The sequence below is a fragment of the Pinus tabuliformis genome, chromosome 8, assembly GCF_031772625.1.
Source record: "Pinus tabuliformis cultivar Carrire ecotype Pingquan chromosome 8, CPIR1, whole genome shotgun sequence".
NCBI classification, from domain to species: domain Eukaryota; kingdom Viridiplantae; phylum Streptophyta; class Pinopsida; order Pinales; family Pinaceae; genus Pinus; species Pinus tabuliformis.
Window position 1 is genome coordinate 1,085,791,730 of NC_142294.1, and position 14,826 is coordinate 1,085,806,555.

Consider the following 14,826-nt stretch of genomic DNA (forward strand, 5'->3'; position numbering starts at 1 on the left):
CAGAAGCATTGGTAACAACAGTTGAACTAAACCCTTGAATTTGTTGTTTATTTACAAGAATGCAACATGTCAAGGTTGTTTGACATTTTGAACTGAAACTATATTTTATCTTTTCATAAGATATTAAAACAATATGAACTATCACATAGAATTAAAATGCTTAAAACAACATAATGATATCACTTAAAATCCAATGTTTTTGGATACTGCAAATGAATATACTTCAGTAGAGTTCCGAAAGTATCCACCACATCAAAGTTTATGACAAAATCTTCCTTTAATCAAAGACACAAAAAAATTAAGAAATCAAAATCTAAACATCTTTAAGCTTGATAGAAAAAAACCAGAGACTTGATAGTTTACAAAAATATATACATCCATAATAATTTACGATTCTTAGCCCAATATTGTACACTTTCTACCACGCAAACGAATTGCAAAACAAACCCAAAAATGTAAATTATTGTAGTGAAAAATTGTATTAAATTGCAATTATGAGAAATGAAGAGTTTTCAATACCAAATACGACAAGGACAAGTTGACAGTCACAAAGAACAATCCACCTAACAAATATTTGAATTTGGAATTAGGAGGCAAGTGAAAACATAAATTTATGAATACAATCCTTCATTGGGATAAGAAATCATGTGTTGACCAAATGATAGATACAATTGCAAAAAATTTCCAGGAACCGTATTAAAATGCAATTATGAGAAATGAAGAGTTTTCAATACCAAAGACAATAAGGAGAAGTTGACAGTCACCAAGTACAATCCACCTAACAAATATCTGAAATTGGAATAAGGAGGTAAGTGAAAGCATAAATTCGTGAATACATCCCTTCACTAGGATAAGAAATTATGTGCTGACCAAATAATAGATACAATTACAAAAAATTTGAGGAACTCAGATTTATCTTGACCTATTTTATTCAGTGTAGCTTACCATTCCTTTGATGATTTTCTATAAGAAGCAAGCGCTCTTGCCATTTGCAATCTAGTGGAATAAAATATAAGTAATAAGCTACCTGGAGTCTTAACATAAATAAGAACAATAGCTTATTAGGATTAAAAGATGAGCATATTCCAGAGTTAAGAGTTAACAACAATTCCAACTTACAACATTCTTACAAGAATAATTCATTGAAAACAACACTCTCTCTAAAACATATAAATATACAACCTTATTTTTTGGCAATGTAGATGTGAAACTAAGGCCAAATTCGATCAGGGCTTATTTCAAAAAAATTATAACTTACAAATATCAAATATTCATTTTCTCGTAAAATCATATATTGCAAAGATAGTTTAACATGCTAAACATAAAATACAAGCTAAATTATATTGCACTATGTACATGGCATCAACTGAGAAGACTTTCCAAGCCACTAAAGACAAGTCGTATATGCATTAAGATTAAGAAGATTTAAGGAAACTTACGTTTTCTTTTAGAAATCCAAGAAAAATAGGAATTAACAAATTGTGCATGTCTTTATGGCTTGAAAACACAAAGATTTACATGTAGTTAAAATGCAGTAAAATTTTTAATTGCATTAAACAATATTCATAGTTTAGGATTAAAAACAAAGCCTGCAACTGACCAAGTGTGATATTTTTCCAATCAATGTATTCAGATTAGAAAAAGGCATCATTCAAAATAACTTCATACCAACTGTTTGGAATCTTGATGAATTATCATATTTGATGTTGTCAGATCAGAATGCACCAAACCTCCATCATGTAAAAGTCCAACAGCTCTGCCTATCTATTGAGCAATATCTCCTACTTGTTCCTCTACAGTTACAAAGAAATCATGGACCTTTCTTGTTCAGCTAAGACAAACAAAATTATTGTCATAGGGGATCAAAGGAAGACCAAGTAAATTAGATCGAAATAAAATTAAAAATGTTTATCCCAAGCTAGCAATGACTATCCTTAAATTGAAACTGTAGATCATATTGCATTTTAATATGACTAGAAAAACATATCACAGCCAAGAAGTGATCTTGATTGCAAAAAAACCTCTTTCATATATACAACCTCTATATATTCAAATGTAAGGGTGCGAAGCTTAGAATACAAGGCAAAAATAGTGAGACTTGCAACTCCAAGCTTTCTAGCCTTACCCATGCAATGTGTTCCTAGAATCACATTTTTATAAGGATCCCACTCATGACCACCTTAGGCAACATGCATAATATTCTATCTCCTTATATACATGAACTAAAGATAGAACAAAAATAAACTAATTTGTATCATACACTGAGCCCATAAAGATGTTTCAAGGTCAACGTTGAATAAAAAATGGGATGCATGTACTTCTTGGAGAAACACTCTTTAATAATGTCCCTCCTTCCCAAAAAGTTGCATTCAAATATTCATTGCATACAAATAGTTAGACTGCAAAATAGAACATAATACACAAAGCTAACACCCTAATAAAACTAAAGGAAAAAATAAGACAACCAGCTACTTTCACTCATAGCCTTTGCACCCTACTTCACCGGGATTTGAAATTATGTGCTGACCAAATAATAGATACAATTGCAACAAATTCCAAGAACTTAGATTACCTTTACCTAGTTTATTTAGTGTAGCTGACCATTGCTTTGATGATTTTCTACAAGAAGCAAGTACTCTTTCCAACTACAATCTAGTGGAATAAAATATCAGTAAGTAATAAGCTACCCCAAGTCATAACAGAAATAAGAACAATAGCTTATTGGCATTAAAAGACAAGAATATGCCAGAGTTAAGAGTTAACAACCATGCCAACTTACAACATTCCTACTAGGAGAATGCATTGACAACAACTCTCTCTAAAACATATAAATCTACAACCTTATCTTCTCGCATTGTAGATATGAAACTAAGGCCAAAGTTGATTAGGACTTGTTTCAAAAACATTATAATTTACAAATATCTAATATTAATTGTCCCATAACATCATATATTGAAAAGATGGTTTAACATGCTAAACATAAAAGACAAGTCAAATTATTATGCACTATATACATGTCATCAATTGAGAATACTTTCCAAGCCACTAAAGACAAGTTGTATATGCATTGAGATTGAGGAGATCTAAGGAAACTTACTTTTTCTTTTATAAATCAAAGAAAAATAGGAATTAACAAATTGTCCATGTCTTTGTGATTTGCAGATACAAAGATTTACATGTAGTTAAAATGAAGTAAAATTTGTAATTGCATTAAAGAATTTTCATAGTTTAGGATAAAAAAGAAAGCCTACAACCAGCCAAGGGTAAGAATTTTCCAATCAATGTATTCAAATTGGAAAAAGGAATCATTAAAAATAACTTCATACCAACTGTTTGGAATCTTGAGGAATTATCATATTGGATGTTGTCATATCACCATGCACAAAACCTCCATCATGTAAAATTCCAATAGCTCTACCTATCTATTGAGCAATATCTCCTATTTCTTCCTCTGTAGTTACAAAGCTATCAAGGATACTTCTTGTGCAACTAAGACAAACATAAAATATTGGCATAGGGGATCAAATGAAGACCAAGTAAATTGGAGCTAAATCAAGTTAAAAATGATTACTCCAAGCTAGCAATGGCTATCCTTAAATTCACACTGTAGATCATATTTCATTTTAATATGACTAGAAAAACATGCCATGGCCATGTAGTGATCCTGATTGCAAAATAACCTCTTTCATAGATATAACCTCTATATATTCAAATGTAAGGGTGTGAGGCTCAGAATCTAGGGCAAAAAGAGTGGGAGTTTCAACTCCAAGATTTCTCGCCTTACCCATGCAAGTGCTTCATAAAATCACATTTTTATAAAGATCCCACTCACAACCACCTTAGAAAACATGAAGAATTATCTATCTCCTTATAGACATGAAGTAAAGTGTTGAAATATGGCAACAAGAATATTCCAATTTAACTTGTCCTTCAATTAAATTGTGAATTAAAACCAAATTTAGTCTTAAAAACTACTTGGAAATAATTAATTAATCTATTTTAAATTAATTAGTTGGAGAAATTCAAGTTAGAAGTCTTTCTGAAGTCATGCAAGAGTTATCCCTTAAATTAAGGGGATAAGATTAAATTATATTTGAGTTGTAATTAGCTAACTCAGTTTACTGATTTAAGCCTAGTTAAATTAGTTCCAAACTATTTGAGGAACTAATAGTGAGTTAACAGTCAGTTGATGCATTAATGCACTCAACTAGTGCTGCTCTAGTTAACAGAAGATTCCCTCATCAGAAACTCATGCATGTCTATTCTGAGAAAGACCCAGTTGAGATAAATGTTCAAGGACAATGTACTATTAGTTGCAAGTGTTTTCTCATGGATAAAACTCATGCACGCAGTCAAATATTTATCCTTGAGGATTGCGTAGTTTTGAAGGATTGGTTTTCCACTTGGTAAAGGAAAATCATCCACAAGGAACAGCGCAAGGAAATAGGAGCTTGGAGGGCAGAGAGGAAGGCAGGAGATAAGCCAAGATTGCCTGTGAGCATTTGTGAGGATTGTACTGAGAGCTGGCTAGCTATGAGAGCTAAGGCTTTGTATAATTCCTACGTATTTCCACCATGTATGATAATACAATGGTGTCAGGTTTTTAGCTGAGGCTTTCCCCAAAGTATTTTCATGTGTATTGTGCCATTGATTCTTATTCGTCTGGTTATATTTCCACCATGTATGATAATACAATAGTGTGGGGTTTTTAGCTGAGGCTTTCCCCAAAGTATTTTAATGTGTATTGTGCCATTGATTCTTCTTCGTCTGGTTAGATTGTTCAGCTCGATCTTTAAGCTTCTGCAAATTGATAGTAGAAGTAGGTTATAGTATGCTGCTTTGATTTATATTGCATTATCGGGTTAACCTATCACAGATTTTCTACATGGTATCAGAGCTGTGAACAATATACTGAGAAGAGAATTCGAAGTTTGAAGTTCGGGGTTGAAGGTGTAAGTCAAATTCATATCATACTTCAATGTTGGCCAATGGCGTTCTATGGCTTGAGACTCGAGTATGTCTTGGAAGGTAGCTCGAATTACATAGCATGGAAAGATAGGATGGAGGATGTATTAGAAGACAATGGCTTGAAGGAATTCATTGATCAAGAAATCCCAAAGCCAGCTTCAACTAATGCACAAGAGTTGGCTAAGTGGAAGAAGTGTGTGACGAAGGCGAGACAAATCATCCTTGAGGGAGTTCAAGACCATATTGTCTCGAGTACCCATGGGAAGGATACTCCATTTTCAATGTGGAAGACATTGAAGGAGCTCTACCAGAACAGTAGTGACTAGAGGAAATTGGCGCTCAAGGATAAGCTTCGAAGAATCAAGATGGAGAAGGGCGATACTATTTCCACATATCTGGACAAGCTCACTGCCTGCAGAGATGAGCTTGGAAGTGTGGGAATAACTACTTCCGATGATGATATGGTGAGCCTCACTCTCCTTGGCCTTCCAAAGAGTTGGAATAGCTACTAGGACTCTATGAGTGGAAGGGAGAAACTGCAAGATTGGGAACGACTGTGGTCAGATCTTATGCAGGAGAAGATCAGGAGGAGCACATGAGATGGTTCTTCATCCAAGAATGATGATGAAGAAAATTTGGCCTTAGCAAGTAAGGCAAGGAAAGGGAAGGGGAAGACTTCCCATTTCAAATGGAATTCTTCTCATGGAGGGAAGAAGGGTGACATGTCTAAAGTAAGATGCTTTAATTGTCACAATATGGGACATTATGCAACTAATTTCCCATCAAAGAAGTCCAAGAAGGGATCCTCAGAAGGATTGGAAGGTGAGGCATTAGCCTCTCAGTTCGAAATGGACTTTACCCTCATTGCATTCATGGTGTCACCAATGATGGGTTGTGTCTGGTATCTTGACAGTGGAGCCTCATTCCACATGATCGGTGATAAAAATTTATTCAGTGCCTTCGAGGAGAAAGACCTCAAGATGTGCATAGAGGTGTGCGACGATGGAAGGTATAGTGTTTCAGGAGTGGGCATGGTTTCTTTTCAGAGGGAGCATGGAGCTGCTCTCACCTTGACAGATGTGATGCATGTGCCTGGATTGAAGAAGAACTTGGTATTGGTTGTGATGTTGGAGGACAAAGGATACGATGTTTTCTTCAGTAAAGGAAAGGCATTCCTAAGACACATAGCCATGGGTCATACCAAGAGGATAAGGATTCAGGTGAAGAATATATATAAACGAGAGGTAGATGATTGTGCAACATTGAGTACCAAAGCAGAATTGGTGCAAAGCCAAGACATTGGCGAGTTGTGGCACAAGTAGTTGGGCCATTTGCATCATGGGGCTTTGAAGATAATGCAGCAGATATCTACAAGACTTCCCAAAGGTAAAGTTGATCAAGTTCACACATGCAAAGGTTGTAACTTGGGAAAGTACACCAAGTCTTCCTTTCATGTTCGACATAGTTGAGCAGAGGCTATCTTAGAGAAAGTACATACTGATTCGTGTGGACCATTCTCGATGGCATCCACAGTGATGCAAAGGTATTATGTGATTTTCATTGATGACTATTCTCGTAAATGCTAGATTTATTTCATGCAGAAGAAGGGCCAAAATTTCACAAAGTTTTGTGAGTTCAAAGCTTTGGTCGAGAAAGAGTCAGGGAAGAAGATCAAGGCCTTGAGAAGCAACAACAATGGAGAAAATATCTCTCAAGAGTTTAAGGACTTCTGTGCAGTGGAAGGAATTAAATGAGAGTTGACGGCACGTCATAACCCACAACAGAATGGGGTGGCTGAGAGGAATAACAGAACTATTGTAGGGGCAACACGGGCAATGTTGCATGACCAAGGCCTACCACTTCACTTGTGGACTGAGGCATGCAACAAAGTGGTCTATTTACCGAATAGAAGCAAGCATCGCATACTTGGGATGAAGACACCAGAGGAAGATTTCTTTGATAAGAGACCAGATGTGGGTCACTTCAGGATCTTTGGCTCATCGGTATATTGCCATATGAGAAAGGATGCATGGAAGAAGCTTGAGCCGACAACAGAGTTGGGGATAATTGTGGGGTATTCTAATACACCTCACAACTATCGGGTGCACTTTCCTACCAGTCCGAGGACAATGGTTCATAGAGATCTCAAGTTTGATGAGCAGAAGGCCATTCGAGTTTCCCTCGAGAGGGAGCTCCAACTATAGGCTATGGAGGAACAGGTGGTTCCTAAGGAGGAGGAGCCTCAGACTGATGTGGAGCAGCTGCATGCAGAGGTTCCAGGAGTGGAGACATCCACTCAAGCAGAGTCTTCCAGAGATGGAAGAAAGCGTGCAAGAGAAGCTAACAGATTGTTGGAGGATGCGAGAGAGAATGTGGGAGCACTATCTTCTCAGCACAAACGGAGGAGGTCACCTGAGAGGTACACTAGATACATGACCCTTCTGGGTAATGTGTTGAGACCGAGCCATATTCCTTTGATGAAGTAGTGCAACAGCTGATTTGGGTTGATGTTATGGTCGAGCAGAATGAATCCATAGTTCGTAACAATGTTTGGGACGTGGTTCTAAGACCAGAGAACACGTCAGTTGTGAGTTCCCGTTGGCTTTATAAGGTAAAGAACGCTGCTGATGGTAGTGTGGAGAAGCATAAGGCAAGATTTTTTGTCCGTGGCTTTTCATAGGTTGAGGAGGATGATTTTGCGGCAGTATATATTCCGACAGAGGAGTAAGATGTTGACATTTTGACAAAGGCATTGTCAAAGTGTAAATTTGAGTTCCATAGAGATAGGATCGAGCTGGCAGATAATACCTTTCTTGTTGAGAGGGAGTGTTGAAATATGGCAACAAGAATATTCCAATTTAATTTGTCCTTGAATTAAATTGTGAACTAAAATCAAATTTAGTGTTAACAACTACATAGAAATAATTAATTAATTAATTTTAAATTAATTAGTTGGAGAAATTCAAGTTAGAAGTCTTTATGAAGTCATGCAAGAGTTATCCCTTAAAATAAGGAGATAATATTGAGTTATATTTGAGTTGTAATTAGTTAACTCAGTTTACAGAGTTAAGTCTAGTTAAATTAGTTCCAAACCGTTTGAGGAACTAATAGTGAGTTAATAGTCAGTTGATGCACTAATGCACTCAACTAGTGCTACTCCAGTTAACTGAAGATTCCCTCATCAGAAACTCATCCATATCTACTCTAAGAAAGTCCTAGTTGAGATAAATGTTCAAGGATAGTGTAATATCAATTGCATGTGTTTTCTCATGGAGAAAACTCATGCATGTAGTCAAGGATTTATCCTTGGGGAATGCACGGTTTTGAAGGATTGGTTTTCCACTTGGTAAAGGCAAATCATCCACAAGGAACAACGCAAGGAAATAGGAGATTGGAGGGCAGAGATGAAGGTAAGAGAGAAGCTAAGATTGCCTGTGAGCATCTGTGAGGATTGTACTGAGAGCTGGCTAGCTATGAGAGCTAAGGCTTTGTATAATTCCTATTTATTTCCACCATGAATGATAATACAATAGTGTGGGTTTTTTAGCGGAGGCTTTCCCCAAAGTATTTTCATGTGTATTGTGCCATTGATTCTTCTTCTTCTGGTTATATTGTTCAACTCAATATTTAAGCTTCCGCAAATTGATAGTAGAAGTAGTTTATAGTATTTTGCTTTGATTTATATTGCATTATCGGGTTAACCTATCACAGATTTTCTACATGGTATTGGAGCTGTGAATAGTATACTGAGAAGAGAATTCAAAGTTTGAAGTTCGGGGTTGTAGGTGCAAATCGAATTCATATCATACTTCAAGGTTGGCTAATGGCATTCTATGGCTTGAGACTCGAGTATGCCTTGGAAGGTAGCTCGAATTACATAGCATGGAAAGAAAGAAAGGAGGCTGTATTAGAAGACAATGGCTTGAAGGAATTCATTGATCAAGAAATCCCAAAGCCATCTTCAACTAATGCACAAGAGTTGGCTAAGTGGAAGAAGTTTGTGGTGAAGGTGAGACAGATCATCCTTGAGGGAGTTCAAGACCATATTGTCTCAAGTACCCATGGGAAGCATAGTCCATTTTCAATGTGGAAGACATTGAAGGACCTCTACCAGAACAGTAGCGACCAAAGGAAATTGGCGCTCAAGGATAAGCTTAAAAGAATCAAGATGGAGAAGGGAGATACTATTTTGACATATTTGAACAAGCTCACCACCTGCAGAGATGAGCTTGGTAGTGTGCAAATAACTATTGCCGATGATGATATGGTGAGCCTTGCTCTCCTTGGCCTTCCAAAGAGTTGGAATAGATACTAGGACTCTGTGAATGGAAGGGAGAAACTGCCGGATTGGGAACCACTGTGGTCGGATCTTATGCAGGAGGAGATCTGGAGGAGCACACGAGATGGTTCTTCATCCAAGAATGATGATGAAGAAAATTTGGCCTTAGCAAGTAAGGCAAGGAAAGGGAAGGGGAAGTCTTCCCATTTCAAATCGAATTCTTCTCATGGTGGGAAGAAGGGTGACATGTCTAAAGTAAGATGCTTTAATTGTCACAAGATGGGACATTATGCAACTAATTTCCCATCAAAGAAGTATAAGAAGGGATCCTCGAAAGGATCGGAAGGTGAGGCATTAGCCTCTCAGTTCGAAATGGACTTTACCCTCATTGAATTCATGGTGTCATTGATGATGGGTTGTGTCTGGTATCTTGACAGTCGAGCCTCATTCCACATGATCGGTGATAAAAATTTATTCAGTGCCTTGGAGGAGAAAGACCTCAAGATGCACATAGAGATGGGTGATGACAGAAGGTATAGTGCTTCAGGAGTGGGCACGGTTGCTTTTCAGAGGGAGCATGGAGCTCCTCTCACCTTGACAGATGTGATGTATGTGCTTGGACTGAAGAAGAACTTGGTATCGGTCACAATGTTGGAGGACAAAGGCTACGATGTTGTCTTCAGTAAAGGAAAGGTGTTTCTAAGACACATAGCGATGGGTCAGACCAAGAGGATAGGGATTCGGGTGAAGAATATCTATAAACTAGAGGTAGATGATTGTGCAACATTGAGTATGAAAGCAGATTTGGTGCAAAGCCAAGACATTGGCGAGTTGTGGCACAGGCAGTTGGGACATTTGCATCATGGGGATTTGAAGATAATGCAGTAGATATCTACAGGACTTCCCAATGGTAAACTTGATCAAGTTGACACATGCAAAGGTTGTACCTTGGGAAAGTACACCAAGTCTTCCTTTCATGATCAAGACAGTCAAGGAGAGGCTATCTTAGAGCAAGTTCATACTGATTTGTGTGGACCATTCTCGATGGCATCCACAGTGATGCAAAGGTATTATGTGATTTTCGTTGATGACTATTCTTGTAAATGCTGGATTTATTTCATGCAGAAGAAGGGGCAAACTTTCACAAAGTTTTGTGAGTTCAAAGCTTTGGTCAAGAAAGAGTGAGGGAAGAAGATCAAGGCCCTGAGAAGCGACAACAATGGAGAATATGTCTCTCAAGAGTTTAAGGAATTCTGTGCAGTGGAAGGAATTAAATCAGAGTTGACGACACTTCATAACCCACAACAGAATGGTGTGGCCGAGAGAAATAACAAAACTATTGTAGTGGCAACAAGAGAATTGTTGCATGACCAAAGCCTACCACTTCACTTGTGGGCTGAGGCATGCAACAAAGTAGTCTATTTGCAGAATAGAAGCCCACATTGCATACTTGGGATGAAGACACTAGAGGAAGATTTCTTCGGTAAGAGACCAGATGTGGGTCACTTCAGGATCTTTGGCTCATCGGTATATTGCCATGTGACAATAGATGCACAGAAGAAGCTTGAGCTGACAATAGAGTTGGGGATACTTGTGGGGTACACTAATACACCTCACAACTATCAGGTGTACTTTCCTACTAGTCGGAGCAAAGTGGTTTACAGGGATCTCAAGTTTGATGAGCAAAAAGCCATGCGAGTTCCCTTGAGAGGGAGCTCCAACTACAGGTTGTGGAGGAACTGTTGGTTCCTAAGGAGGAGGAGCCTCAAAATGATGTGGAGTAGCTGCATGTAGAGGTTCCAAGAGTGGAGAAATCCACTCAATCAGAGTCTTCGAGAGATGGATGGAAGTGCACAATAGAAGCTGACAGATTGTTGGAGGATGCGAGAGAGAATGTGGGAGCAACATCTTCTCAGCACAGACAGAGGAGGTCACCTGAGAGGTACACTAGATACATGGCCATTGCTGGGTAATGTGTTGAGACCGAGCCATCTTCCTTTGAGGAAGTAATGCGGCAACGGATTTGGGTTGATGCTACGGTGGAGGAGTATGACTCCATAGTTCATAACAGTGTTTGGGACGTGGTTCAAAGACAGGAGAACAAGTCAGTTGTGAGTTCCCGTTGGCTTTACAAGGTAAAGCAAGTTGCTGATGGTAGTTTGGAGAAGCATAAGGCAAGATTTGTCGCCCGTGGCTTTTCATAGGTTGAGGAGGATCATGTTGCTATAGTATATATTTCGACAGAGGAGAAAGATATTGACATTTTGACAAAGGCATTATCAAAGTGTAAATTCGAATTCCATAGAGATAGGATCAGGGTGGCAGATAATCTGTTTCTTGTTGAGAGGGAGTGTTGAAATATGGCAACAAGAATATTCCAATTTAATTTGTCCTTGAATTAAATTTTGAATTAAAATCGAATTTAGTCTTAACAGTTACTTGGAAATAATTAATTAATTTATTTTAAATTAATTAGTTGGAGAAATTCAAGTTAGAAGTCTTTCTGAAGTCATGCAAGAGTTATCCCTTAAATTAAGGAGACAAGATTGAGTTATATTTGAGTATTAATTATTTAACTCATTTTACTGAGTTAAGTCCAATTAAATTAGTTCAAAACTGTTTGAGGAACTAATAGTGGGTTAACAGTCAGTTGATGCATTAATGCACTCAACTAGTGCTACTCCAGCTAAATAAAGATTCCCTCATCAGAAACTCATGAATGTCTATTATGAGAAAGACCCAATTGAGATAAATGTTCAAGGACAATGTACTATCAGTTGAATGTGTTTTCTCATAGAGAAAACTCATGCATGAAGCCAAGGATTTATCCTTGAGGATTGCATAGTTTTGAAGGATTGGTTTTCCACTTGGTAAAGGTAAATCATCCACAAGGAACAATGCAAGGAAATAGGAGTTTGGAGGGGAGAGAGGAAGGCAAGAGAGAAGCCAAGATTGCCTATGAGAATCAGTGAGGATTGTACTGAAAGCTGGCTAGCTATGAGAGCTAAGGCTTTGTATAATTCTTATGTATTTCGACCATGTATGATAATACAATAGTGTGGGGTTTTTAGCTGAGGCTTTCCCCAAAGTATTTTCATGTGTATTGTGCCATTGATTCTTCTTCTTCTGATATATTGTTCAACTTGATCTTTAAGCTTTCGCAAATTGATAGCTTCCGCAAATTGATAGTAGAAGTAGGTTATAGTACTCTGCTTTGATTTATATTGCATTATCAGGTTAACCTATCACAGATTTTCTACATAAAGATAGAACATAAACAAACTAGTTTGTCTCATACATTGAGCCCATAAATATGTTTCAAGGTCAATGTTGAATCCAAAATTGCATGTTTGTACTTCTTGGAGAAACATTCTTTAATAATGGGCCTCCATTCAAGAAAGTTGCATTCAAATATTCTCTGCATACAAACAATTATACTCTGAAATAGAAAGTAATACAAACACCCAACACCCTAGCAAAAATCAAGGAAACAATAAGACAACCAGCTAATTTCACTCACACCCTCTGCACCTTGCTTCGTCAACATCCCTGATGGAAATTATTTATCCTCACATTCAATCTCCATGTGTAATTTTTCTACAATATTTTGTGAGACAGTAAAAATCACCTTGATTTGAAGTGCTGGGTAGATAATAGATATCTAATTTACAAGTGTTAATTTCTATTAATCCCTGCAAGAAAAATGCACAACTGCATTTTATATGTTAAGAAAATGATTAATAAAATGACATCAAAAGATCATAGATGGGCCTTAGTTGTTTTCACATATGTAGGGTGCACAAAAGTTTTGTTGATATTTATACATATGGAAGTCAAGAATGGAATAACCAAAGAATGTGGTGCCTAAGAAGAAGAATCTCAGCTTTATGCATTGTGCCAAACCATTGATACAGTTGTAACAAATTCTAGGAACTGTATTGGATTGCAATTATGAGAAATGAAGAGTTTTCAATACCAAAGACAACAAGGAGAAGTTGACAGTCACCAAGTACAACCCACCAGACAAATATTTGCATTTAGAATAAGGAGGCAAGTGAAAACATAGATTCATGAATATAATCCTTCATTGGGATAAGAAATTATGTTTTGACCAAATAATAGATACAATTGCAACAAATTCTATAAACTGATATTTACCTTGACCTAGTTTATTCACCATAGCTGACCATTTCTTTGATGATTTTCTATAGTATGCAAGTACTCTTTCCAACTATAATTCAGTGGAATAAAATATCAGTAATTAATAATCTACCCCAATTCATAACAGAAACAAGAACAATAGCTTATTGGCATTAAAAAGCAAGCATATGCCAGAGTTAAGAGTTAACAACAATGCCAACTTACGACATTCCTACTAGAAGAATGCATTGACATCAATGCTTTCTCTAAAACATATAAATCTACAGCCTTATCGCCTAGCAATGTAGATGTGAAACTAAGGCCAAAGTCATGAGGGTCATTATGAATTTTTGGTCATGCCTTTTGGCCTTACTAATGCACCTTCAACATTTCAAGGTTTGATGAATTCAATTTTTAAACCATTCCTTAGAAAATTTGTGTTAGTATTTTTTGATGATATACTACAACAAGTCTTGGAAGGATCATGTTGAACATGTTGACAGGGTGCTACAACTATTGGAGGAGAAACAATTATATGCAAAGTCGCATGACCAAAAAATACAACAATGCCACGGTGGCCAAAAATTCATAATGACCCTCATGACTTTGGCCTTAGTTTCACATCTACATTGCTAGGCGATAAGGCTGTAGATTTATATGTTTTAGAGAAAGCATTGGTGTCAATGCATTCTTCTAGTAGGAATGTCGTAAGTTGGCATTGTTGTTAACTCTTAACTCTGGCATATGCTTGTTTTTTAATGCCAATAAGCTATTGTTCTTGTTTCTGTTATGAATTGGGGTAGATGATTACTTACTGATATTTTATTCCACTGAATTATAGTTGGAAAGAGTACTTGCATACTATAGAAAATCATCAAAGAAATGGTCAGCTATGGTGAATAAACTAGGTCAAGGTAAATATCAGTTTATATAATTTGTTGCAATTGCATCTATTATTTGGTCAACACATAATTTCTTATCCCACTGAAGGATTATATTCATGAATTTTTGTTTTCACTTGCCTCCTTATTCTAAATGCAAATATTTGTTTGGTGGGTTGTACTTGGTGACTGTCAACTTCTCTTTTTTGTCTTTGGTATTGAAAACTCTTCATTTCTCATAATTGTAATCCAATACAGTTCCTAGAATTTGTTACAACTGTATCAATGATTTGGCACAATGAATAAAGCTGAGATTCTTCTTCTTAGGAACCACATTCTTAGGTTATTCCATTCTTGACTTCCATATGTATAAATATCAACGAAACTTTTGTGCACCCTACATATGTGAAAACAACTAAGGCCCATCTATGATCTTTTGATGTCCATTTTATTAATCATTTTCTTAACATATAACATGCAGTTGTGCATTTTTCTTGCAGGGATTAATAGAAATTAACACTTGTAAATTAGATATCTATTATCTACCCAGCACTTCAA

The 14,826-nt window shown here is 36.8% G+C and overlaps 2 pseudogenes; both read right to left on the bottom strand.

Annotated features, from left to right (window-relative positions):
• Positions 1-396: 396 nt before the first annotated feature.
• LOC149239124 (uncharacterized) lies at positions 397-2,371 on the bottom strand (annotated as a pseudogene).
• A 23-nt stretch (positions 2,372-2,394) lies between these two features.
• LOC149239125 (uncharacterized) lies at positions 2,395-12,833 on the bottom strand (annotated as a pseudogene).
• Between the last annotated feature and the right edge of the window lie 1,993 nt (positions 12,834-14,826).